The sequence below is a fragment of the Tiliqua scincoides genome, chromosome 1 (assembly GCF_035046505.1).
Source record: "Tiliqua scincoides isolate rTilSci1 chromosome 1, rTilSci1.hap2, whole genome shotgun sequence".
Classification (NCBI taxonomy): domain Eukaryota; kingdom Metazoa; phylum Chordata; class Lepidosauria; order Squamata; family Scincidae; genus Tiliqua; species Tiliqua scincoides.
Genome location: NC_089821.1, coordinates 310205622 through 310231995, shown reverse-complemented (window position 1 = coordinate 310231995; position 26374 = coordinate 310205622). Strand labels below are relative to the sequence as shown.

General features: G+C 50.1%; 1 protein-coding gene and 1 pseudogene across 1 annotated transcript in view; one reads left to right on the top strand and one right to left on the bottom strand.

Annotated features, from left to right (window-relative positions):
* Positions 1 to 26374, bottom strand: part of GNG2 (G protein subunit gamma 2) — a 65532-nt gene that overhangs the window by 21350 nt on the left and 17808 nt on the right. The gene's annotated exons all lie outside the window — the stretch shown is intronic.
* Positions 7771 to 7890, top strand: LOC136638198 (5S ribosomal RNA; annotated as a pseudogene).

The window sequence follows — 26374 nt, the reverse complement described above, 5'->3', positions numbered from 1 at the left end:
CTTTACCCAGCATGCGATTAACCTGTGGAACTCCTTGCCACAGGATGCGGTGATGGTGCCTGGCCTAGATGCCTTTTGAAGGGGATTGGATAGATTTGTGGAAGGAAAGTCCATCACAGGTTACAAGCCGTGATGTACCCATCATGGGCAACCTTCTGGTTTTAAAAGTCTTCCACTCTTCCGTTCAAATGCAAGGAATGGGGGATGGGGGAGGAGAACCTGTAGAGGAGGGACTGCAGGCAGAAGTTGGACCTCTTAAAGCAGAAAGACTGAAAACTATTCTATTAAGCCAAGCCATGGACCAAAAGCTTCCTGTTTGAATTGCTATATGTGTTAACATGTGTGATGTCTGTACAGAATTAGCTTTGCGCCATCACCATCACCATCACGAAGATGTCTACTCCAGCACGAAACAAGGTTTTTTGAGACGTTCCAGCTCAAACTGAGCCCCATTCCAGCTGTCTCTTCATAGCATTTCAGCACAATAAATTTGGGTGAGGCTGAATGTGTTATTAAAACATTGGAAGGGTTTTAACTCTGGAACAGAAGGCCTGGATTGTTCAGCTGGCAACAAATGTAAAACAGAACTTTGTAACGGATGGAAACCAACTACTACTTAAACAAGATCTGGATCATCAGCTAATTAATGGCAAGCAAGCCCTGAAACATCAACAGACGACGACATTTGTATAATTTTAAGGAGCTGCCAGATTTCCCCCCTTGGGTGTTGATAAGTTGCAAAGATTTAAAAGGTACAACAGTTCTTTACAGTCCTACGGTGTTCAGTCACGAGGTATTGAAAACAGCATTGCAAGGGGGGCCCCCTACTTGGAACAGCCTCCTTGAAGACAGAGGAATTACACAAAGCTTCCATGAGGGTGGGGCACAGAGAGAGTTGGCTCCACCCCTGGTCTTTTGCTTGGCTCTCCCATAGAGGGGGTGGCTCCGTTCCCCCCCGCCAGGAATGGCTCTGAAGGGAGGGGCCGCTTCTCCCCCCCCCGCGCTGAGGCTCCCCGCCAGACTGGGTGGTCCGCCCCCCTCCGGCTACGCCACCGACTGGGTATTGTGAATGCCAACCATCCTGCCATTGGTTTTCCTAGTTATATTGTTGCTGGCTCAGTCTGATCACACGTTGGAGGGGGGGAGAAATCATGGCAGGAGCAGCACACCTGGCTGCAATATATATTGTGACAAGCACATTGGCTCTCAGCATTACTACCACCTCTGTTCTTGTAACAGGGAAATTACAACAGCATCTGTTCACGCCACTCCGATTCCATGACCCCAAATTAATAGGTGCTGTCAAGAGCAATTATTTCACGTTAATTAGGCTGATCCTATTGTAGCACTTGCTTGTTTCCTCAATTCCAAACTTGCCCTTCTCCAAAGCGCAAAGTTGAAAAACGGGATTGTTAAATGTTGCCAAAAGTCAGCCTGGAGAGAACGCGGCTGTTCGAAAAAGGGCCTGAACAGCGAGAGAGAAGGGCTGCGTGCCGTGCAAGCTGCATCCCTCCCAGGACCACAGGAGGAATTGCAAGTGAGTGAGTCAGGATCTGTGCTCCAGCTGCCTTTGGGACAGTGCAACAGATCAGGGGAAGTGCCTCGGAGACTGTGTGCTGCTTCTTCAGGACCCCTTACAACACGGCTGCTCCCCGTTGAGTACTGGGGCTCCCTCTGGAGATGGTGCAGCTACTTTTCTCTCCTGCCCCACTGCTCTGCCAGCCCCTTCCTTAGAGCAGATGGGTGGAAGGTACTGCGTGTGAAGCAGTGCCAGGTAGCTGGCGGCCCTGGGGCTAAGGCTTGCACTGCCTCCTCCCGAACCCCAGATGGTAGAGTGGGCACTGCTGCTGCCACTGGGAAAGAGAGTTTTGGACTGGCCTGCCTGGGTGGAGCCCCACCTGGCTGACCTCTGTCAAGAAATCCGGCTCTTGCTGGAGCTCCATTTTGGGTTGCTGGGCATTGCTGCGCCTGGGCGAAGGGCTTTCCAGCTATTTCCCAGGCTGGCCACATGTGAGTTGTCCACTGGAATGGCTCTGCAGGGCTGAAGAAGCTGAGCTGCTCATTAGAAGTGGCCCCCAGCTGAGATTCTCAGGGAGGTGGCATCAGTCAGGGACATCAGTGTTCCGGAAGCTTCAGATACCCTGGGGTCCAGACTGGACAGGATGTGGTCAAAAGGTTGCCTCTCAGGTACAAAACCCCATTGCTCTCAGGATTCCTGCCAGCGCTACTGTTGGGCAGGCCACACTTTCAGCTCCATTTGCTGTGATGCTTTTGGACTGTTGCTTGCAGCCTGACTTAAGTACTTTTGAGTTCCGCATAACCTAAGTACTCGTAATTATCCTTTCATGATAAACTTAGAAAATCTACAGCTGTGTTGTCTGTGAGAAGGAATTGGTTCACCTAAATCCAGTCTGGGCTGCTTCAGCCACACTGCTGAGTATTTTCCCAGGGCCTTGCGGCAAAGAGCAGAAGTGGTTTGTGCCACTGAAACCTCAAGGTCTTGGGGAGGGGGGGCTCTATGGACCTTCAGCTTCCCCTAGCTGGAGGACTGGCAGGTGAACAAGGGGGAACAAGCCAACCTTGCCACCCCCTGTGATGAAAGCACTGGTTTCCCCCCTATTTTCAACATTTCTAACTCTCCAGTAGCTCCTATGCAGTTCAGTCATCTAAAAAGCTGCTCAGACCTCCTCTTCCAGCAGTTGTTGGCATTTGGTTAAAAGCTCATTATCAGCCAAGCATTCATGCTTGTTGTGGATCTGAAATCATTCTTCATGGAGTGCTCCTCTGGAGTGGCTGCCCAGTCAGTCACTGTCTATCTCTAGGTCAGGGGTCTCTATAAACTTTTCGACCAAAGGGCCCCATCAAATATCTGGCACAGTGTCGAGCACCGGGAAAAAAATTAAATATAAAATTTAAATTTAAATAAATACATTAGAGATGAAACTTAGATGAATGAATAAAGGAATGCCAAATGCTCAGATGTCCAGGACTTCTCCAAGCACGAACTCAGCCCAAGAAATAAAGTACACACTTAAATGGATCGCCATTCCCCCACCCCACAACTCTGGCTGTGTTTGGTCAACTGGGCCAGAGGCTCTCAAGGGATCAGAGACTGGCTGCGGGCCGGATAGAGGCTCGTCATGGGCCGCAATTGGCCCCTCTGCTGGGTTGGAGACCCCTGCTGTAGGTGAAGAAGTGGGGTGGAGAGGTCAGGTAGCCATGTGACATCATCAAACCTGGATTACTGACGGTCAAGCACAGGGATACTCACGTGTGTTTCTGCCAGGGCATCTAATATTGGCGTGTGAAAGCCACACCCAGTTGCACTCCAGTAAATGCAGGGACTGGAACTGGGTTTCCTGGGACAAGATACACAGCTAGCAAAAGGGACTGTATTTATAGCCAGATGGGTTCAGGAATTAGTTTGGTCTACAGCTGCTATTCCCTCCAAGCCTGAAAACTCACTGTGCACTGGGGGCTTGCATGCTTTGCTCTTGAAAGCATCCTAGGTCCATCTGCTGGACAGTACTGGTTACTGTTTCCAATTTGGCCAAGCTTTTTCTTTGTGTCTTTCCAATCAAGTTCAGGCACTGCCCGTCAGCCTGCTTGAACTTCTCCTACCTCCCCTTTCCCATATGGTGAAATTCCCTTCCTTTTGGATTTTCAATAAATGACCGGGGGGCTCACTATAAGCGTCTCTGTTAAGCCATTTCTGCCCAATATTGCATGTACGCAACAGGGATCAAATGTGTGCACCTGCAGGCTGGGAAGAAATTTAACCAACTCCCCATGGTTACAAGTGCAATTTATTAGGAATTATGTGCAAAAATCCCCCACATTTAAAAGAGCAGAATTTCAACAGGTTCTCAAAAGTACTGCACTGTCCACTCTTGCTGCTCACAACTGCCCGATTCCCCTTCTCTTGCCTTCTGCTGCTTCCTTTTCCTTTTCTTGTCTGACCTGCTCCTCCCCCTGCACCCCCCTCAATTCTCCCTTTAAAAGGGCTCTGGCTGGCCATCCATCCAGCCCAGGCTCAGTGAGATTGCTGTCAGCTGTGAAGCTGACATATCCCAGGGGAGATGTCTGGCTGTCCAAGTAGGCAGCCATATGGTTCAAGCAGGAATATAATGTGCCTGTGTTTGTATCTCCCCCACTCACACTGTACAGTATATTAGTATATTCCTGTGGCAAAAACAGAATGCTATGCACCATCAAGACTTCTATACATGCTCAAAACACTTCAGATACCTATTAGTAATCCTTACAACAGCTTTATGGGGTAAACCAGTATTATACTTTCCATATTGGGGATGGGGGACAGGGATGTGCGGTGGGTGGGGAGGCAGGTCAGGCAGAGACTCCCTGCTGGAGTCCTTCAAAAAGCGCCACTGCTGTGTGAGTTGCCCAAGCACTCACAACCCACATGCGAACATGAGACTCCCACCCACCACACATCCCTGCTAGGGGAGATACTGTAAGCATCCCTGATGCCATGGAATATAAATTGAAATAATAATTGCTGTGAGCCACCTTACTTGCCTGTATGGGGGACAGGAAGTCAGAATAAACATTTCTTAAACGAGCAAAGCAACCTAGTGGTCTCAAGGCAGAGGGGAAACTTGAACCCAGGGCCTGCCTTAGCTACCATGCAACACTAGCTGTCAGGTGTTGACCAACTTCTTCACACAATGCAACCATGTTATGACAACCGATCTGACAATATGGCAACTGATTTAGATGGCTTTGAAAGGAAGATAAATCTGTGGAGGAAGAGGAGGAGGTCTAGTGAATGGCCATTAGTCATTAAGGTTCAGGGAGGTTCCCTGTTTGGAGGCACTCTTCCAGTGAACAGCATGGAAGGATATCTTAGCGCCAGAGAGGATTGTGGGCTTCCTGGAAGTATCTGTTTGGCCTTCATGGGAAGAGAGATGCTGGATGAGGTGTGATCCAGCAGGGCTCAGCTGATGCTCTCTTCTTGAGATGCAGTGAGCGCAGTGGGTCCTCCTTATCCATAGGTTTGACACCTGCAAATTTGACTCAGTGGAGCTGCCAACCCTCACTGGAGGGACTCACTTGACCTCCTGGATGTGACTGGAAGTGTCTTCTGGTTGCGCCCAAGAGGTGTTCTGAGGTACGGGGAGACAGTGACGGCTTTCCACAGACTCCAGTATCGACAAAAATCAGCATCCACAGGGGAGGGTGTCCTGGAACAGATCTCCCACGGAGGGCCCACTGTACACCCTAACAACTAATTCCTCTTAAGATCTGACAGCCCCGTTGAGCTGCCTCATTCTTGGAACTGGAGCCTGAAGTTTCTCTTTCCTTGGCAAACTTGTGTCCTCTCCTCCAGTACCCCAGACTGCCTCAATTCTCCACCGATGTCATATTTTTAGTAACCGCCACACAAAGGCAGTCACACCTAGCCCAGAAAGCCAGTGAGATTCATGCCAACAATGACGTCAAGCACGACGGAAGAGTCCGCCTGGAAAACAGTCCCCGTGGCATTAAGCCTCTTGGACGGCTTTAATTAGGCATCTAGGCTAAAAATGAATTAATTAGCAGTCAGCACCTGGAGCCCAGTATTCACAAGGGTCTGCTTCAAGCTTCAAATACACCAAACAGATCACGCCCCAGTAGCACACACACGGAGAATACAGACTTCAGGTTGTCTTGGGCAAAATTTCCATTCAGTTCTTCAGCTTGCTCAGGCTTAGTTCTCGCAGAGGTGGTAAATCTATATCTGGGGATGGCCGCTTCACATCTGGACATCCTTCCACACACAAGAATCACTGCTTATAGAGAACTAGCATGTCAACGAGGAGAGTTGGCTGGAGCCCTTTGCCTTGGCAGTCTAGTCTTTTTATCAGCAGGTGTGTGTGTATGCAGGTGTGTGATTTTTGATTGTTTCTAAATGTAGGTATGCACTTCCATGAGACCCCACCACACTATTTTTCTTGGCAACCTTCAGTCTCGAAAGACTCTGGTATCGCGCTCTGAATGGTGGTTCTGGAACAGCGTCTAGTGTGGCTGAAAAGGCCAATTCGGGAGTGACAATCCCTTCCACACCGGGAGCAAGTGCAGTCTGACCCTGGTCTGTCTCCCTGGCTGTGGGCCTTCCTTCTTTGCCTCAGCCTGTTGGCCAAGTGTCTCTTCAAACTGGGAAAGGCCATGCTGCACAGCCTGCCTCCAAGCGGGCCGCTCAGAGGCCAGGGTTTCCCACCTGTTGAGGTCCACTCCTAAGGCCTTCAGATCCCTCTTGCAGATGTCCTTGTATCGCAGCTGTGGTCTACCTGTAGGGCGCTTTCCTTGCACGAGTTCTCCATAGAGGAGATCCTTTGGGATCCGCCCATCATCCATTCTCACGACATGACCAAGCCAACGCAGGTGTCTCTGTTTCAGCAGTGCATACATGCTAGGGATTCCAGCATGTCAGCACCTTCCGCCCACACACTTGCACACATATTTAAAATATTTGTATTAATCAGAGCTGTTGACATTATACTTAGCCAAAGAAATAAGATGGCTTCCTGTCCTCAAAGACTCATAATCTGAGAGAGAGAGAGAGAGAGAGAGAGAGAGAATTCCAGTGAAATACCAGTAGGAGCCACTGGGAGGGAGGCTATGCTGAGATGAATAGTTATTCCCCCTCCCCAGCCACCACTTCAAAAGGTGCAGCCTGGAGGACTCTAGGGGACTACTCAGTCAAAGGCAAACCAAGGGAGAATGCTGTGTTGCAGTAGCATAGCTACTGGGGGGCACTGCTGCATTGCACTGTGTAAGCGGCCCTTCCCACTCACTGTCAGAGCCACTCTGGGCAGTGATACCAACTTGCAGGCTGTGTTGTGTTCAGTGCTCCTGCTGCATTGCTTTGTGAAGACAATCCTCAGGAGTAAAGGACTGATTAAACTCCACTCAGGTGGCTCTTTCTGTGTGTTCCTAGTTACACTTGATACTTCAGTCCCACCTGACCAAACTGTTCCTGTTTGGAACTCTCTCACTTAAAGATATGCTGTCATTGCAGCATCCACTTGGGGAACCACAATGGATGGTGGGGTGAGAAGCACTAAGAATAGCTCCTTCAGGGGTGTGTAAAAGGTGGACTTCCGTGATCCCTTCTGATAATTCCAATGACTGTTGGTCAGTATCCCTCTTCTACAGCTAGCCAGAAGAGAGAAATGTCTTTCTTGCTGGAAGCCCTTCTCATTGAGGTCTGAGTTTCAGTCTTTGTCTGTCCATTCTCCAGCTTCCCCATGTGGCTGCAGGGGCTAGAGAAACAGAGCCCCCAGATTGAGAGGGCCAAACCAGACACGATGGCAGATATGGCTGCCTCTGAATACAGCAACCAAGCGTCTTGCTTCTCTCTATGCAACGTCTTGCAGAACGTCCACGGTGTCATTCTTCCATCATGATGGTCTGTTGACCTTTCCTGCTCTTGCTTCACACCCTGACCTTCCAATGGTAGGAGGGCAAAGCAATGTGTGACAGCAGTATGGCAGGACACAAGGGACTGCAACAGCTCAGTGGCGGAGCACAGGCTTTGCATGCAGAAGGTCCACGGTTCAATCCCTGACATCCCCAGTTACAGGACCTCAGGCAGCAGAAGAGCTGCCAAAGAGACCCTGAAGAGAAGTTGTGGGACATGGACAATACTAGCCCAGATGGACAAATGGCTGCCTCATCCTCCAGAAAGTTCCTATGGGGCAAGTTCTACAAGACTTGATAGGGAAGGCAGACCTGGAAACGGAACACATGGCTGACATCCTTTGTGACACCAACAGCAACTGTTACCTTGCACATGCCCGATCTCGTCTGATCTCAGAAGCTAAGCAGGGTCAGGCCTGGTTAGTACTTGGATGGGAGACCGCCTGGGAATACTGGGTGCTGTAGGCTTCTACCATAGTCCTTCGAGACTGAAGGTTGCCAACCACATCTGCTTGACTGGCAGGGTGCTGAATTCCGTTCCTGAGAGTCATTTCCCCAGAAGTAGGACTTCTCGCACGTGGCCCTTGGTTAACTCCATGTACTGGTGAAGTGGGGGATGATGACCCATATAATGTCAATTACACTGAATTAAATTGGAAGCCTCTGGCTGTCTTTGTTCAAAAACTCAAAGAACTTCATCTTGAAATGAACACACACGTCCACAGATCCAGGTTAGAGCCAGTGCACTTTCAAGATTCAATTAAAATGAATGGAGAAGGGAATTCCCATCAGGGCAAGCCTCAAATGGGGCCACACACCCTTGAAGGTGGGAGGCACGAAGGAGGACCCAGCCTGCCTCTTTGTTCCACTTGGAATGAGCCCCAGCACACGTGTTGTCATGGGCAGCAAACTGGCAGAGAGACACAAGAATCTGGTATGAGTTGGCTGTTGTTCTAAGTGGCTCGAAAATTGTTCCTAAGAGGCAAATTAGAACAGAAAAGACTTAGGAAGCTTTTGGTTAAAATGTGTCAGTGCTTTGGCCAGCTCTGCAGTCACAACAGAGCCCCCATTTCGATATTTGGGTCAATGCAATATCTTTTGCATAGTGAAGGTCTGATAAGACTCTGGAGCATTTACAGTTGGCACCTCAAGCATGACATCTTACATGCGCTGGCCAAACTGCATGGATTTACCTGAAATGCATCCCCAAAGGGGGGGGCAGAAGGCTCGTGCAGCCCTTGATGAGTCATGCTTATCAGCACACATGCAGTCATCCAGCAATGACAAGGCATCATCCCCAGAGTGCTGCTGGGTTTGCTCACTCCCAAGGTCTTGTCTGGCAGCTGCCACGCTCCTCCACCCTCACCATAGCAAAGGATGTTTCCACTAGTCAGAAAAATCATAGCCAGCTGTGTTGGTCCACTAGACAGTGGCGTAGCTAGAGGGGGTGCAAAGCACTAAGTTTTGCAGGCAGCCTCGCTGTAGCGTGCAAAGAGCCCCTTCCCCCTTTCAGAACCATTCCAGCTGGGGGGGGGGCGCAAAACAGGCGTTTGCGTCTTCTCTGGGTCTTCTCTGGCATTTGCCTCTGTTTTGCTCCCCTTGCCCAGAACGGCTCTGAAGGGGAGGGGAAGCGGCTGCTTGCACGCTGTGGTGAGGATCCTGGCAAAACTTAGCACTTTGCACCCCCTCCAGCTATTGCCATTAGATGCAATATCAAAAATCTACAATCTGCTAATACCTTTACTAGGACCAATCAAATAAATGCACCATCTTAAGTAAGACCAGAAGTGATTGTGAGGAGCTCCAGAAGGATCTCTCCAGACTGGCAGAATGGGCAGCAAAATGGCAGATGCGCTTCAATGTCAGTAAGTGTAAAGTCATGCACATTGGGGCAAAAAATCAAAACTTTAGATATAGGCTGATGGGTTCTGAGCTGTCTGTGACAGATCAGGAGAGAGATCTTGGGGTAGTGGTGGACAGGTCGATGAAAGTGTCGACCCAATGTGCGGCGGCAGTGAAGAAGGCCAATTCTATGCTTGGGATCATTAGGAAGGGTATTGAGAACAAAACGGCTAATATTATAATGCCGTTGTACAAATCGATGGTAAGGCCACACCTGGAGTATTGTGTCCAGTTCTGGTCGCCGCATCTCAAAAAAGACATAGTGGAAATGGAAAAGGTGCAAAAGAGAGCGACTAAGATGATTACGGGGCTGGGGCACCTTCCTTATGAGGAAAGGCTACGGCGTTTGGGCCTCTTCAGCCTAGAAAAGAGACGCCTGAGGGGGGACATGATTGAGACATACAAAATTATGCAGGGGATGGACAGAGTGGATAGGGAGATGCTCTTTACACTCTCACACAACACCAGAACCAGGGGACATCCACTAAAATTGAGTGTTGGGAGGGTTAGGACAGACAAAAGAAAATATTTCTTTACTCAGTGTGTGATTGGTCTGTGGAACAAATGATGTCATGGCCAGTGTGCATGCAGGGATACCCCAATCAAACCCTCAGCATGGTCTTACTGCTGCTGATTGGTATCTGAATGACTACAGCCCTGAAGAAATGAACCAGTGGAGGAAGAACTGCACCCCGGCCCCACTTTCAGCCTGCATTCATCCAAGGTCTGTACGCAGAGGGGTGTACACACCAAACCTAGATGGCATCCCTCCCCTCCCCTTTTCAGACTACTGGGTGTGTGCATATGTCCCTAAGACAGATGGGGCCTTGAAGACTGCAGCTGTGGGGCTAGCAGGAAACAGAGGAAGCTGCCTTAGACAAAGCCACAACTGGGTTAATTTCTTCTCAGTTGCTTTTGAAAACACTTTGGGTTCCAAACATAGACGGGATCTCCTTCACCAACCTGAGTGTTTAAGTCTGTTTCTTTGCCATCACACCAACGCCTCCCTGATTAGCAGCTTTCTGCCGAAAAGGCAGCCACACGCAGCTGGAAGCCGGCCATGTGTAAAATTGCAGAGATTCCTTTTCTCTTGCAAGCCGTTTGTCAAACGTTTGTGCCTTTTCCGGGTTCTCAGATGAGGCGCTCATGCACTGCTGCATCTTAGTCAACACTTTTTCTGACCCATTTCCTCCCTGCTAGCCAGAAGCAGAACCTCCTGCTCCCCCCAAAGCAACTGCTTTGCACTGCAAGGGATGCATGCGTGGGATTAGGCAAATGGATGGAGGCTGACTAAGGACTTGCAAGGAGCCTGCTGTGGACTCTATGCAAAGCAGAGCGACAGTCCCTCAACTCAAACTTTATATTGCAGAAATTCAACATTTGGCATCTGACTGTTTGCACTGAAAAAATCTTACCTTTTGGATTTCTTTTTCAGAACAAGAACTTTGAACTCAACCCTGCAAATGTACCAACCAAATATGAATTGGGGGTGGGGGGTGGAATTCAGGGAGATATTTTTTTAAAATACTTCCCTGCCAGGTCATATGGAAGTGGGTTTTACCCACCACAAGTAAGCATCTCCTGCTCTGGCTGTCCTCACCAGCTCCCTGGACAAATTCAATCAAGGAGTTCATGCTAATCAAATACCAAGCAAGGGCCTCCAGAACTGGTCACGCGTCCTTTGGTAAGATGCGCAACTAGAGCAGCACCCAATGAGGTCCAGGAACACAAAGACTAAGGCCTCCGGTTACAAAAGAAGGTCTCTTGACGAGTTCATCCTACAAAAGATCCCGTAGGAGTCTGAAGGAAGAAGAGGTATTAAAAGTTGAGCCACCAGACCCTCATGCCTTCTTCCTTCATGGACTTGCTGTTGCTTCTGCTGTCTGTTGACCTGCCAGTGCTGCATTCAGTTGCAACCCAAGAACCACAAGCAAGCAAGCACCCAGGATTACTGACAACACACTCCTATTCCAGCCTTCTCCAGCACAACCTGAAGCCACTATGCCACTGTGGGCAGGACAGCCACCCTTTGTGGGCCACCTTGCAATGCAACCTCTTCCCCCAGGAAGGCAGCTCTGGCTTCCTTCCTCTGCTTCCCCCCTTGGACAGCTCTGGCTACAGCCCAGCTTTGCGTTGGCTTCAAAGCCCTTTTCCACACACCATTTTTTTACCCAGGGCATTGCAAGGTCTTGGCATTCTCGCCCTGCAATGCGAGGCTTGGGATATCAGTGAAGACTGAGGGATCCTTTGGTGGGAGAACCTAGATCTCCCACTGCAAGTGGGTGAAGAGACTTCACTTCTCCATTGACAGACTCACTTTTGTCCTGTAGCCCTTCACTCAGGCTACAGAGAACTGAATTTTGCTATGGCCCCCAAATAAGCCTCCCACTTTCCTATGGTACTCCCCCCCACACACTATGCTTGTGCTGGTGAAAATTCTGTGCAGGGAGAGTGGATATGCACCAGTGCTGTGCACAACCTGGTACCCCTCCCCAACACACACATAGAACACAATTATGTAGTTATCAGAAGGTGAGATCGGTGGCGTAGCCAGAGGAGGGCGGAGCACCCAGTCTGGCAGGGAGCCTCATCATGGGGGGCAAGTGGCCCCTCCTTTCGGAGCCATTCCCAGCAGGGGGGGGCAAAACGGAGCCGTTGCGCTGAGGTTCCCTGCCATGGGGGGCTCTGCCCCCCCTCCAGCTACGCCACTGGGTGAGATGCCTTGGAGCTGAACCTGGCACACGTGAACCTGGGGCACACGTGATAGAAATCAACAAGAACAAGAGCGGGCCATTTCAGTCACTGGTTTCAATGGGACTCCCCATTTCAGACTTCATGCATTTCCTGAACAAAGAGAGCACACGGACTGGTTCCTCTAACAACTAAACATTTTGGTCCGTAGCTAAATCAAGCATTCACACTCCCAAGGAGAATCATCCAGAACTCTGGTGTTGTAGCCCACATGCCTTTTGCATGGCACACTTAGATCTACTTAGAGAATGGGGCGAAGTGGGGCAGCACAGTGAGATTAATGGATTTCTGTTTGGTTTTCTCTGAACACAGGCATGAATATGCAATTGCCTTGATGGAAAATCAATCCACTTTGCACTTGGGCCAAAGCAGGCAAGGAACAGCACCTTCCCTTCTTCCTAAAGAAGGACTTCATTAGCGCAATGCCTACAGCCCTGTCAACATCTAGGCCCACTGGATTGTCCCCACTGGTTTTGGTGGGTCCCGTGGCTTGCTCAAGCCATGCTCCATAACATATATGCACACAAGTCTGTGTTGTGGTTCACCCCAGAGTGCTCAAGCAAGACTCCAGTCTTGATGTTTCCAGAGAACCAGCGTAGCTTGCCATTCTGATAGCTGCTGCTGGCGTGTGTGGAAAGCCCCCTTGTAGGTATGTGCAAGCTCTTGGTTTTAGAGGCAGGCTGGCTCTGATTGCCAGATGTAGGGGAGGGCACTGGGACGCAGATTGCGCCTGTTGTCCTGTGTGCTCCCTGGGGCATTTGGTGGGCCACAGTGAGATACAGGAAGCTGGACCAGATGGGCCTTTGGCCTGATCCAGCGGGGCTGTTCTTATGTTCTTAACTACAATTCCCAGGAGGCCTTGCAGGTCTCTTGTTATCTGGTGTGCTCCCTGGGGCATTTGGTGGGCCACAGTGAGATACAGGAAGCTGGACTAGATGGGCCTTTGGCCTGATCCAGCAGTGATCTTCTTATGTTCTTATGCCCTCCCATCCTCCACTGACTCAGAAGAGCACAAAACACAGAAAAGTTGGGGCCTGCTGCCAAGGAGAGATCTGGAGAAGCTGCCTTCCACTGAGTCAGGGATGCCCTAAGGCCTCCCGATCCCCGAGGCAGTGGGCCAAATGCTCCCCTCCTTTACCTGGGGGCCTGCCAGCCTCTGCTCCTTCCACTTCCTGGATTTACAAAGGAAGAGGATAGTGGAGCAGAAGAGGGAATGTGGAGGAGGAGAGGGTTAGGGTTTAAAATGAATAATCAACTAAGGTAATGAGCTCATGGACACAGACATTCCGATGTCAGCTTGGCGCCAACACTTTCCGGGAAAGTCGCAAAAGCATGTTTAGTATTGCAGCTAAGACGGTACTAGCCCACATTTCTGGAATGGTTCATAATTGCAAAAAAACTGAAATAACTCCTGAACAGGATAGGAAGCAGCAAAGACAAGAGACAGGCGCCATTCCGAGGGTGACCACGTGCGACAAACGCCACTACCCAGGGATGCGCGGTGGGTGGGGAGGCAGGTGAGGCAGAGCCTCCCCACCGGAGTCCTTTGAACAGCGCTGTCGCGTGTGAGGTGTGCAAGCACACACAACCCATGCATGAGTGCTTGCAGACCTCAGACAGCAGCGAAGGACTCTGGGGGGGAGGCTCTGCCTCGCCTGCCTCCCCACCCACCACAAGTCCCTGCACTACCCTGCTAACAATACATTAGGCATGCGTCTTGGTTTGATGACCTTGGACTCATCCTGGGCTTCTCACAAACAGCACACCATGGTGACAGCACAGTAGGATGGTGAACAAGACACCTGGCAGGGTCCAGCCCCCTTCCAAAGGACTCCTCAAACTCACGCCTCTCGCCCTGAGGGCACAGCCACGTACCTGCACATTATGGTGCCACATATTGAGCAGCCGGCCATTTCCCAAGCAGGCAAGGCTAATTTTGACCTGCTGATTACGGCCTGTTTCTCTCCAGGCCCGTCCTTGGCTTTGAAAACAGAGTAGACGTGAAGGCGCGGCAGGTCCACGAATGCCGCATGTAGCAGACGGAGGACAGCCTTTGGCACCTGGCTGGGGGGAGAGGATTCAGGCCATAATCCTTGGTATGGGGATAAGGACATCATAAGCATGCCCCAGTTTTCATCGGTGAAATGCTGGCGGGTAAGCTGTAGTCCTTGTACCTGCTAACCCCTCCCTACTAAACAAGTGGGCAGGACTCTGAGTGGGCACCCATTTCTGAGCTGGCTGAGTTTTTTTAATCCTGCTAAGACGAGATGCTCATCTGCGACAGCTTCACATGTCAGGAGTCACCAGTGTAGTGGTACCTGTGAAAACAGGCGCTGGGCTGAGTCCCAGCAGCCCCTGCTCAGCACTGAACAGCCTAAAGAAACCATGGCTGACTCCAAGAGCAAGTTCTGTCCTGGTTGGTGCAAGGCCTGGATGACAAAACAACAGCCAACGTTGCCAGCCTTGGCCTGTATTCAGTCTGCCACACGGCACTACGAGGAGTACACACAGGCGTGTGTACAACCGAACGCCACAGCCTTTCATAGTCTCACTCCTCTGTCTCCCCCCACCACAAATCACCCACAGAAGAGTGCAAACTTGTTTCCTTGGCAACAGCAAACTTGTAAAAGGGAGCAGCTCTCCCTTCCCCAGCATCGCCAACACCAAAGGCCTCGTCACCCACCAAGCCTTCCTTCGTTATTGGTTGGCAACCTTCAGTCTCAAAAGACTATGGTATAAGCCTACAGCACCTGGTATTCCCAGGTGATCTCCCATCCAAAATCTGTGCACGTGGGAACTGAAGCTGACGGAAGTTGTAACACAAGGTTGTGCGGCACCGGACAGAATCAAAGGAGCCTAGAGCTGAAAATCACAGTGGGTCATATCCTTTAATGCAGTGGTATTCAAACTGGGGCATTGTGACGCCCCAGCCTGTGGGTCCTGACCTCTGTCCCCTTAAGAGGCGGGGGCAGCCAGGACACAGACGGGCGACAGGGGCGCGATCCACAGGATTGCGCTGCTCAGGGGGGGTGCAGGGGCTTGGGTGCAGTTGCCCAAGCCTCCTGCAGCCTCCCGGGGTGCAGGTAGCCCTGCGCAACCTTCAGCAGGGCTCCCCAGGTCAGGAAAAGTGAAAGCGGAGCGATCGTGCACAGGGATGGCTGCTGCAGGGACTGGTGAGTGCATCCCAGTCCCTGCGGCCCCCTGAGCAACACGATCTGCCTTCCGCCTGCTGCCTCCCCCCCTGCCCCCGCAAAGACTTACTGCGAGTTTCAAACTCCCGGAGAGTTTGAAAACTGCAGCTTTAAGGGGACATGCAAATGTGACCAAAAAACCCACACAGTTTTCCCATGCTATGAGATACAGGAAGCTGGACTAGATGGGCCTATGGCCTGATCCAGTGGGGCTGTTCTTATGGTATAGTACTCTAAGGGCTGCATAAAATGTGGGGGAAACGGAAATCATGTCTTTGAATTCTGTCCTATATCCAAATTTTCTACATGTGGACAGCAAAAAGAGGAGAGGGGGGTCCCCCCTCCCTGAGTATCATGGTACTGATCCACACACACTCCTATTACTTGCCAATATTTAAAAGGCAGGAGATCCAATTACAAGATTACTATCACCTCCATCAAGTTTGATCCTAAGCTAGGATCATCACATGGGTTCACCAAATCCTGGGGCAGTGAGTTCCGTAAGTCAGCGACTCATAGTCTGAAAAAGCTCCTGAACCCACTGCCAGTCAGAAGGATTTCCCTCCCCTCTAGTCGTTTCAAATGCTCATAATGCAAGCATCCACAGTTTTAAAGAGAAGCCATTGCCACTGCAGGGTTCTCAGTACCTGTCCCGTCCCGTCCCGTCCTCCCGCTTCTCAGGGTGTGCTTTAACCCAGCAGCCGCCTGTTCTCAGAGACCCAGCATGGGAGTCCTGCCACACAAACACTGGTTGATTTCAAATATTCCAATGGTTTGGGGGCTGATCCCTGCCTCCCACTGCCTGTTTAAAAAAAAAAAAAAAAGACTATCTGAGAGACATAGGCAGGGCCTCCTTAAATTACTTGTACAATTTTCATTTTGAAAGTTCACGTTTTAAAGACCTGTCAAAGAACAGATACAAACAACTAGTAAAAGACACAGGAGGGGTTTGGCAGGCAACGATGCCTGCGTTGGCTCGATCATGTCGTGAGAATGGATGATGGCCGGATCCCAAAGGATCTCCTCTATGGAGAACTCGTGCAAGGAAAGTGCCCTACAGGTAGACCACAGCTGCGATACAAGGACATCTGCAAGAGGGATCTGAAGGCCTTAGGAGTGGACCTCAACAGGTGGGAAACCCTGGCCTCTGAGCGGCCCGCTTGGAGGCAGGCTGTGCAGCATGGCCTTTCCCAGTTTGAAGAGACACTTGGCCAACAGTCTGAGGCAAAGAGGCAAAGAAGGAAGGCCCATAGCCAGGGAGACAGACCAGGGACAGACTGCACTTGCTCCCAGTGTGGAAGGGATTGTCACTCCCGAATCGGCCTTTTCAGCCACATTAGACGCTGTTCCAGAACCACCTTTCAGAGCGCGATACCATAGTTTTTCGAGACTGAAGGTTGCCAACAACAGAACAAAACTCCTTTCCAGGTCCCATTGAGAAAGCCCCATCACACAGACTTTATCCTCCAAGATTTTTGGTATGGTACACCCCTGAAACAGTGTTAAAAGCATAAGAACTAAGAAGAACCCCGCTAGATCAGGCCATCGGTCCATCTAGTCCAACTTCTTGTATCTCACAGTGGCCCACCAAATGCCTCAGTAAGCACACAAGACCATGGCTGCAAACCTAACCACACTTTCCTGAGAGTAAGCTGCACAGAACAAAATAAGACTTACTTCTGAGTAGACCTGGTTAGGATTGTGCCCTACACGACACAACCTGCACTCACGTGTCCTCCCCTGCATTTGACACTCTGGGTTAGTCTACCTCTAAAAACAGGAGCTTGCACATACCTATTGTGACTTGTAACCCATGATGGACTTTTCCTCCAGAAATTTGTCCAGTCCCCTCTTAAAGACATTGAGGCCAGATGCCACCACCACATCCTAGGCCACGGTGCTAGAGGATTGGAGGACAGCAAATGTTACACCAATTTTTAAAAAAGGAAGGAGGGGGGACCCGGGAAATTATAGGCCGGTCAGCCTAACATCTATACTGAGTAAGATGGTGCAATGCCTCATCAAAGATAGAATCTCAAAACACATGGATGAACAGGCCTTGCTGAGGGAGAATCAGCCTGGCTTCTGTAAGGGTAAGTCTTGCCTCACGAACCTTATAGAATTATTTGAAAAGGTCAACAGGCATGTGGATGCAGGAGAACCCATGGACATTATATATCTGGACTTTCAGAAGGCATTTGACATGGTCCCTCACCAAAGGCTGTTGAAAAAACTCCACAGTCAGGGAATTAGAAGACAGGTCCTCTCATGGATTGAGACCTGGTTGAAGACCAGGAAACAGAGAGTGGGTGTCAATGGGCAATTTTCACAATGGAGAGAGGTGAAAAGCGGTGTGACCCAAGGATCTGTCCTGGGACCGGTGCTCTTCAACCTCTTCATAAATGACCTGGAGACAGGGTTGAGCAGTTAAGTGGCTAAGTTTGCAGACGACACCAAACTTTTCCAAGTGGTGAAGACCAGAAGTGATTGTGAGGAGCTCCAGAAGGACTCTCCAAACTGGCAGAATGGGCAGCAAAATGGCAGGTGCGCTTCAATGTCAGTAAGTGTAAAGTCATGCACATTGGGGCAAAGAATCAAAACTTCACATATAGGCTGATGGGTTCTGAGCTGTCTGTGACAGATCAGGAGAGAGATCTTGGGGTGGTGGTGGACAGGTCGATGAAAGTGTCGACCCAATGTGCGGCGGCAGTGAAGAAGGCCAATTCTATGCTTGGGATCATTAGGAAGGGTATTGAGAACAAAACGGCTAGTATTATAATGCTGTTGTACAAATCGATGGTAAGGCCACACCTGGAGTATTGTGTCCAGTTCTGGTTGCCACAAAAGGCTGAAAAGGCCTTGTCTGCAGCCCTCCTTTCCACTGTAGCATGAAAGGAGAATGGAGGGAGGGGATAAGGATGGACAAAAGCACCAGGCTTCAGCAGTCTTGGCTATATCCTCTCCTTTGACAGGTCTGAAAGTCAACTCTCCAGATGTTCTGGCACCTCAGGCAGACACACCAAATGGCACCAGTGCCCCAGGGCAATAAAAAATACCATCAAGACCAAAATTTTCATTCATTGCCTAGCTGATAATGGCAGAAAGGAGGACTGCCACTCAGCAAAAGAAGAAGGGTGGTAGGTTAAGGATTGGGGAAAGGATACCAGTGATGTTCTCTCTAGGCCCAACTGCAGCACTTTATTGTATGTGAGCAGCACAACCACTTTCGAGAAAGACATAAGAACACAAGAACAGCCCCACTGGATCAGGCCATAGGCCCATCTAGTCCAGCTTCCTGGATCTCACAGTGGCCGCCACATGCCCCAGGGAGCACACCAGATCACAAGAGACCTCATCCTGGTGCCCTCCCTTGCATCTGGCATTCTGACATAGTATTGGCAACCTTCAGTCTCGAAAGACTATGGTATCGCGCTCTGAAAGGTGGTTCTGGAACAGCGTCTAGTGTGGCTGAAAAGGCCAATCCGGGAGTGACAATCCCTTCCACACCGGGAGCAAGTGCAGTCTGTCCCTGGTCTGTCTCCCTGGCTATGGGCCTTCCTTCTTTGCCTCTTAGCCTCAGACTGTTGGCAAAGTGTCTCTTCAAACTGGGAAAGGCCATGCTGCACAGCCTGCCTCCAAGCGGGCCGCTCAGAGGCCAGGGTTTCCCACTTGTTGAGGTCCATCCCTAAGGCCTTCAGATCCCTCTTGCAGATGTCCTTGTATCGCAGCTGTGGTCTACCTGTAGGGTGCTTTCCTTGCACGAGTTCTCCATAGAGGAGATCCTTTGGGATCCGCCCATCATCCATTCTCACGACATGACCAAGCCAACGCAGGCGTCTCTGTTTCAGCAGTGAATACATGCTAGGGATTCCAGCACGTTCCAGGACTGTGTTGTTTGGAACTTTGTCCTGCCAGGTGATGTTGAGGATGCGTCGGAGGCAGCGCATGTGGAAAGCGCTCAGTTTCCTCTCCTGTTGTGAGCGAAGAGTCCATGACTCGCTGCAGTACAGAAGTGTACTCAGGATGCAAGCTCTGTAGACCTGGATCTTGGTATGTTCCGTCAGCTTCTTGTTGGACCAGACTCTCTTTGTGAGTCTGGAAAACGTGGTAGCTGCTTTACCGATGCGCTTGTTTAGCTCGGTATCGAGAGAATGTGTGTCGGAGATCGTTGAGCCAAGGTACACAAAGTCATGGACAACCTCCAGTTCATGCTCAGAGATTGTAATGCAGGGAGGTGAGTCCACATCCTGAACCATGACCTGTGTTTTCTTCAGGCTGATTGTCAGTCCAAAATCTTGACAGGCCTTGCTAAAACGATCCATGAGCTGCTGGAGATCTTTGGCAGAGTGGGTAGTGACAGCTGCATCGTCGGCAAAGAGGAAGTCATGCAGACATTTCAGCTGGACTTTGGATTTTGCTCTCAGTCTGGAGAGGTTGAAGAGCTTTCCGTCTGATCTGGTCCGGAGATAGATGCCTTCTGTTGCAGTTCCAAAGGCCTGCTTCAGCAGGACAGCGAAGAAAATCCCAAACAAGGTTGGTGCAAGAACACAGCCCTGCTTCACTCCGCTTCGGATGTCAAAAGGGTCTGATGTGGAGTCATCGAAGACAACAGTGCCCTTCATGTCCTTGTGGAAAGATCTGATGATGCTGAGGAGCCTGGGTGGACATCCAATCTTGGGGAGAATCTTGAAGAGGCCGTCTCTGCTGACCAGGTCGAAAGCCTTTGTGAGATCTATGAAGGCTATAAAGAGTGGCTGTCGTTGTTCCCTGCATTTCTCCTGCAGTTGTCTAAGGGAGAATACCATATCAGTGGTGGACCTGTTGGCTCGGAATCCACACTGCGATTCTGGATAGACGCTCTCTGCAAGTACCTGGAGCCTCTTTAGTACAACTCGGGCAAACAGCTTTCCTACAACGCTAAGGAGAGAGATGCCGCGGTAGTTGTTGCAGTCACCCCTGTCACCTTTGTTCTTGTACAGCGTGATGATGTTTGCATCCCTCATGTCTTGAGGTACTCCACCTTCTCTCCAGCAGAGACAGAGGATTTCATGCAGCTCAGTGACGATGATCTCTTTGCAGCATTTTAGGACTTCAGCAGGGATGCTGTCTTTTCCAGGTGCCTTGCCAAAGGCAAGGGAGTCCAGGGCCACGTGAAGTTCTTCTAGGATTGGTTCACTGTCAAGCTCTTCCAGCACAGGCAGGCACTCAATGTTGTTCAGTGCTTCTTCGGTGACTACATTTTCTCTGGAATATAGCTCAGAGTAGTGCTGCACCCAGCGTTCCATCTGCTGCGCCCGATCCTGGATGACCTCGCCTGTGGCAGACTTCAGAGGGGCAATTTTCTTCTGTGTTGGACCTAGGGCCTGCTTGATACCATCATACATCCCCTTGATGTTGCCCGTGTCAGCTGCTATCTGTATCTCGGAACAGAGCTGGAGCCAGTAGTCGTTAGCACATCTCCTGGCAGTCTGTTGGACTTTGCTGCGAGCAGTTCGGAGGACCTGCAGGTTGCGCTCACTGGGACAGGCCTTGTATGCTGCTTGAGCTCTCCTCTTTTCCTCAATGACTGGTGTCAGCTCCTCAGAGTGGGCTTCAAACCAGTCTGCCGCCTTGTTGGTCTTCTTGCCGAATATGGACAAGGCGGTGTTGTAAACGGTATTCTTGAAATGTTCCCATCTGTTGGATGCGTTTGCGTCGGCCGGGCCTGGAAGAGATTCCTCAAGCGCTTGTGCAAATTCCTCCACTTTTCTCTGATCCCGGGTCTTGCTGGTATCAATGCGAGGTCTTCCTTCCTTTTTCGTGTGATACAGTCGCTTTGTTTGCAGTTTCACTCTGCTGCACACCAGGGAGTGGTCAGTGTCGCAGGCAGCACCATGATAACTGCGTGTGATCTTGATGCTGGGAAGGCTGGAGCGTCTGGTGAGGATCAGGTCGAGCTGGTGCCAGTGCTTTGATCTTGGATGTCTCCAAGAGACTCTATGTTGGGGCTTTGTGTTGAAGAATGTGTTGCTGACACAGAGACCGTGATGACAGCAAAACTCTAGCAGGCGTTGGCCATTTTCGTTCATCCTCCCAGTGCCAAACTGACCTAAGCAAGTGGGCCATGAACTGTTATCAGCACCAACTCTAGCATTGAAATCGCCGAGGATGAACAATGGCTCTTTTACAGGGATTTTCTTGACAGTGGTGGCCAGGTCATCATAGAATTTGTCTTTGGCTTCTGCTGGAGACGACAGAGTCGGTGCATAAGCACTGATGAGAGTGATAGGTCCTGCTGATGACTGGAGCTGCAGGGACAAAATTCTTTCACTTCCCACAGTAGGTGGGATGATGAATTTCAGCAGGGTATTTCTGACCGCAAAGCCAACGCCATGTTCCCTGGTTTCGTTTGGTGGTTTTCCCTGCCAGAAAAATGAGAAATTTCTCTCCTTGACAGATCCGGAATCTGGCAGCCTAGTCTCTTGAAGGGCGACGATGTCCATCTGCAGTCTGCTCAGCTCCATGTCGATGACAGCTGTTTTGCGTGCGTCGTCTATTTCTTGCAGGTCATCAGAGAAGCCAGGTGTCATTGTCCTAACGTTCCAGGTGCCCAGCTTTAGGGCAGTAGTTTTCTGTTTTCTGTTGCATGGTGCAGAGTTGTCGATCCGCTTGTCGGTTTTCACCCTAAACCCCACGCACCCCATGAGGTTAACGGACCGTGGCGAGGCAACACCTTACTGGCTGGGGACTGCCCAGCTTAAGGCGGGCGGTAGCTGCCCAATGAGATGCAATGATCTCTCCCACCGTCGGAAGCAGCCCCTGGCATCATGCTCTACGCCAATCGAGCAAAGACTTATAACCGGTAAACTGCTGCTTCCCGTGTTGTGCCGACGCCGTATGGCGAAGTTGGAGTGTCCTCTCCAGTGCGCAAAGCCTGGGTAAAGAAGGTATGGAGGATAGGCTGTTACCCATGCAGCAAATCCCCCCTCTCCACGTCGCTGGAATGGTCCAATGGAAAGGCAGAAGCCAATACGGTTGGTTCCAGCGGCGTCGCAGGAGTTGCCAGAACGTGACTGTGTTCAGCCATGAACTGCCTAAGGGACTCCGGCTCCTGATTTTGCCTCGAGGTTGACTCCTGAAGCCTTTTCCAGAACTGGATGTAGCCACAAGGCAGTGGAGGTTTGGGATCAGAGTTTCCTTCTCTTAGATGAGCTGCCTTCCTAGGCTGACGAGTCCCATCTACCCGGTTATTCTGACATAACCCATTTCTAAAATCAGGAGGTTGCACATACGCATCATGGCTTGTAACTCGTAATGGATTTTCCTCCAGAAACTTGTCCAATCCTCTTTAAAGGCAACCAGGCCAGATGCCATCACCACATCCTGTGGCAAGGAATTCCACAGACCAGGGGTGCCCAAACCCCAGCCCTGGGGCCACTTGTGGCCCTTAAGGCCTCTCTATGCGGCCCTCAGGGAGCCCTTAGTCTCCAATGAGCCTCTGGCCCTCCGGAGATTTGTTGGAGCCGACACTGGCCCGACGCAACTGCTCTCAGCGTGAGGGCAACTGTTTGGCCTATTGAGTGAGCTGTGGGATGAGGGCTCCCTCCACTGCTTGTTGTTTCACGTCTGTGATGCAGCAGCAGCAGCAAAGGAAAGGCCAGCCTTGCTTTGTGCAAGGCCTTTTATAGGCCTTGAGCTATTGCAAGTCCTTCATTCATTCATGTAAGTTCATCTTTAATATATTCATTATGTAAATTTATTCAAATTTGAAATGTAAATTAATTCGGCCCCCAGCACAGTGTCAGAGAGATGATGTGGCCCTCCTGCCAAAAACTTTGGACACCCCTGCCACAGACCAACCACACGCTGAGTAAAGAAACATTTTTTGTCTGTTCTGACCCACCCAACACTCAATTTTAGTGGATGTCCCCTGGTTCTGGTGTTATGTGAGAGTGTAAAGAGCATCTCTCTGTCCATCCCCCGCATAATTTTGTATGTCTCAATCATGTCCCTCCTCAGACGTCTCTTTTCTAGGCTGAAGAGGCCCAAACGCTGTAGCCTTTCCTCATAAGGAAGGTGCCCCAGCCCCATAATCATCTTAGTCGCTCTCTTTTGCACCTTTTCCATCTCCACTATGACCTTTTTGAGATGTGGTGACCAGAACTGGACACAATACTTCCTCTGTTCACCTCTATCACTAACTCTTTGATTCTGTTTTTCACAATCACACTCACGTAGGGCAAAGCTCTTCTCTTCACCACCCCAAACCTGGCTACTTGTGTTACTGTGCTGTTCCTTGCACAATGTGTTTCCGATGTGCATTGTTTGCTTGTAATTATTTCAGACAAGGTTGTGTACCACACTGAAAAGCATTATAAATTATTAAATAAATAAATAACACAAATGAAGGGAGCAGCAATGGGATGTGAATCCCAGTCTCTGCTTCCAGTTCCCACGAGCCAGCCCCCTGCTATGTCCAGACTTCCTTTTCAACAAACGCCCACTCGGTGACGAAGGCCAGCTGACAAAACTGGACTGAGAAAAGCCATTTAAGGAAACCCACTTCAGCCCAGGGGGCTGGTGAGCAAAACGTCAGCCGAAAGGAACAAAGAACCTTTGTGTAGCCTTGACCAGCTCCTCCAGTCCTGCATCTAATTTTAGCCTCTCCAACAGGTCATAGATCCTCTATTGTTTCAGAACCAGCTCCTGGCTGTGATTTCGCACATTCTCAAAACCCACTGACTCAAATGGCCTGGTGTTCCATTGTCTGCTGGCTCGTGATGCGAAGTTCCAACAAGATCCCTTTGGGTACTTAAAAATGCGATTGGCCTGGCCAGTGCCTGACCTAAGCTCGCACTGCTCCATTTGCAGAATCTTTATCACAACAGTGACAGCTGAATAAAATCAAGGTGTAAAAGACAAGAACACTCAGAGGACTCTGAGTGAGAAAGGCGTATTTTAAGTGTAGTGGAGGTGAACACTCCTGATCTTTTTCTAGTTTTTGTCCATCTTTGAGTCCTTCTAACTCCCCCCCTCCCCAGGTTTCTGTGATACCTTAAGTGCACTATAAAGGCTCCAGGGATATCCTGCTTCAACAGCCATTGTTCTGAATTGCTTTCAGTGGCATCCCAGAAAGGCCACGTGGCAGAAGCTGCCAAGTCATTTTGTGCGCTGCTCATCCTCTGGGTTCCCCATACAGCAGACCCAGGTCAGTCTCCCTGTTGAGATTGGCCTGCAACATCTGGCTGGGCATTCAAGCCCACCTGACCAGGACAAGGCGCAGGCAGGGATGCCCCCAGTTTGCAGTGAACCATTCAGGCGGATGAACCCACAGCATCACTGCCTCTGGGTCACACACAAGGGGACTTAAGTGTCTGGTTAGCAACCTTCAGTCTCGAAAGACTATGGTATAAGCCTACAGCACCCGGTATTCCCAGGCGTTCTCCCATCCCAGTACTAACCAGGCCTGACCCTGCTTAGCTTCCAAGATCAGGGATGTGCAGGGTAACAGTGGCCACTGCTGCATTGTGAGTACAAGAACATTGGAAGATCAGGAATGACAAAAGAGGACAATAGTCAGTCCTCTACACCAGGGAATGTCTCTATTTTGCATTTTAATCTCCTTGCCAACCTGGGTCAAACACTCTCCTTTTGAAGACATCAGTTTTTTAAAATTCATGCTATGCTTTCATTCTGCTTCATCCCCCTTTGGATTGTTTTGTTCATTCAGCTTTTTCATAAACTTCTCCTATTTCTGTTCTACTGATTACCTGCCTTGACCCAGTTCACTTGGGAGGAAGTGGGTTGCATTCCTGCCAGAACACTTGCATTCTTCGGTTTAGCCCCAGGTGGGATCACTCATACTTAGGGGTCCTGGTTAACCCTTTTTTGCCTGGGCTTCCAAGAGTTTTGTGGCCAAATGAAGGTTTGTAAAGTATCTTGTAACCACTTGTATTTTGAGTCAATTGCTTCTGCTTTGGAAGGACGTCCCTGAACTCTTGCTTAGAAGAAGGGCTAAACCAAACATGGATCAGAGGAATTTACTAAATCATCTTTCTCAAATGAAACTAAGGGGCGTGGAATATGTAGGAGGTCTGCCACCCAGCATTGCCAGCAGCCAGACCAGGAGCAAGACTACTGAGTCAGGTGCCTGCAGACAAATCGATGGTAAGGCCACACCTGGAGTATTGTGTCCAGTTCTGGTCGCCACATCTCAAAAAGGACATAGTGGAAATGGAACAGGTGCAAAAGAGAGCAACTAAGATGATTACGGGGCTGGGGCACCTTCCTTATGAGGAAAGGCTACAGCGTTTGGGCCTCTTCAGCCTAGAAAAGAGACGCCTGAGGGGGGACATGATTGAGACATACAAAATTATGCAGGGGAAGGATAAAGTGGATAGAGAGATGCTCTACATAACAGAACCAGGGGACATCCACTAAAATTGAGTGTTGGGAGAGTTAGGACAGACAAAAGAAAATGTTTCTTTACTCAGCGTGTGGTCGGTCTGTGGAACTCCTTGCCACAGCAAGTGGTGACGGCATCTGGCCTGGACGCCTTTAAAAGGGGATTGGACAAATTTCTGGAGGAAAAATCCATTCCGGGTTACAAGCCATGATGTGTATGTGCAACCTCCTGATTTTAGAAATGGGCTATGTCAGAAGGCCAGATGCAAGGGAGGGCACCAGGATGAGGTCTCTTGTGATCTGGTGTGCTCCCTGGGGCATTTGGTGGGCCGCTGTGAGATACAGGAAGCTGGACTAGATGGGCCTATGGCCTGATCCAGTGGGGCTGTTCTTATGTTCTTAGCCTTGGACCACCGAGGAGAGGACCAAGCCATGAAGGTTCTGGAAACAAAGTGAAAGAGGGGGGGCGGAGAGTCCCTCCAGAGCCCAGGTTGTTAATCCTGTCACACACTCGGATTAGCCCTGGATTTGAAGCAGGGGGGTTCTAATGGCAGTAAGGAAGATGAATCCGAAAACAGCACATAGGTTTGGTTCTCCCTCAGCTCCCAACTTGAACAATGGCTGTACTTAAGGAGGTTTCTGTGGCACCAGCCAGGAGTATCTGTCTGAGTTTACAGAATACAACTACAGAATATTTATTTGAGTAAACAGACAGAAAGGGCTAG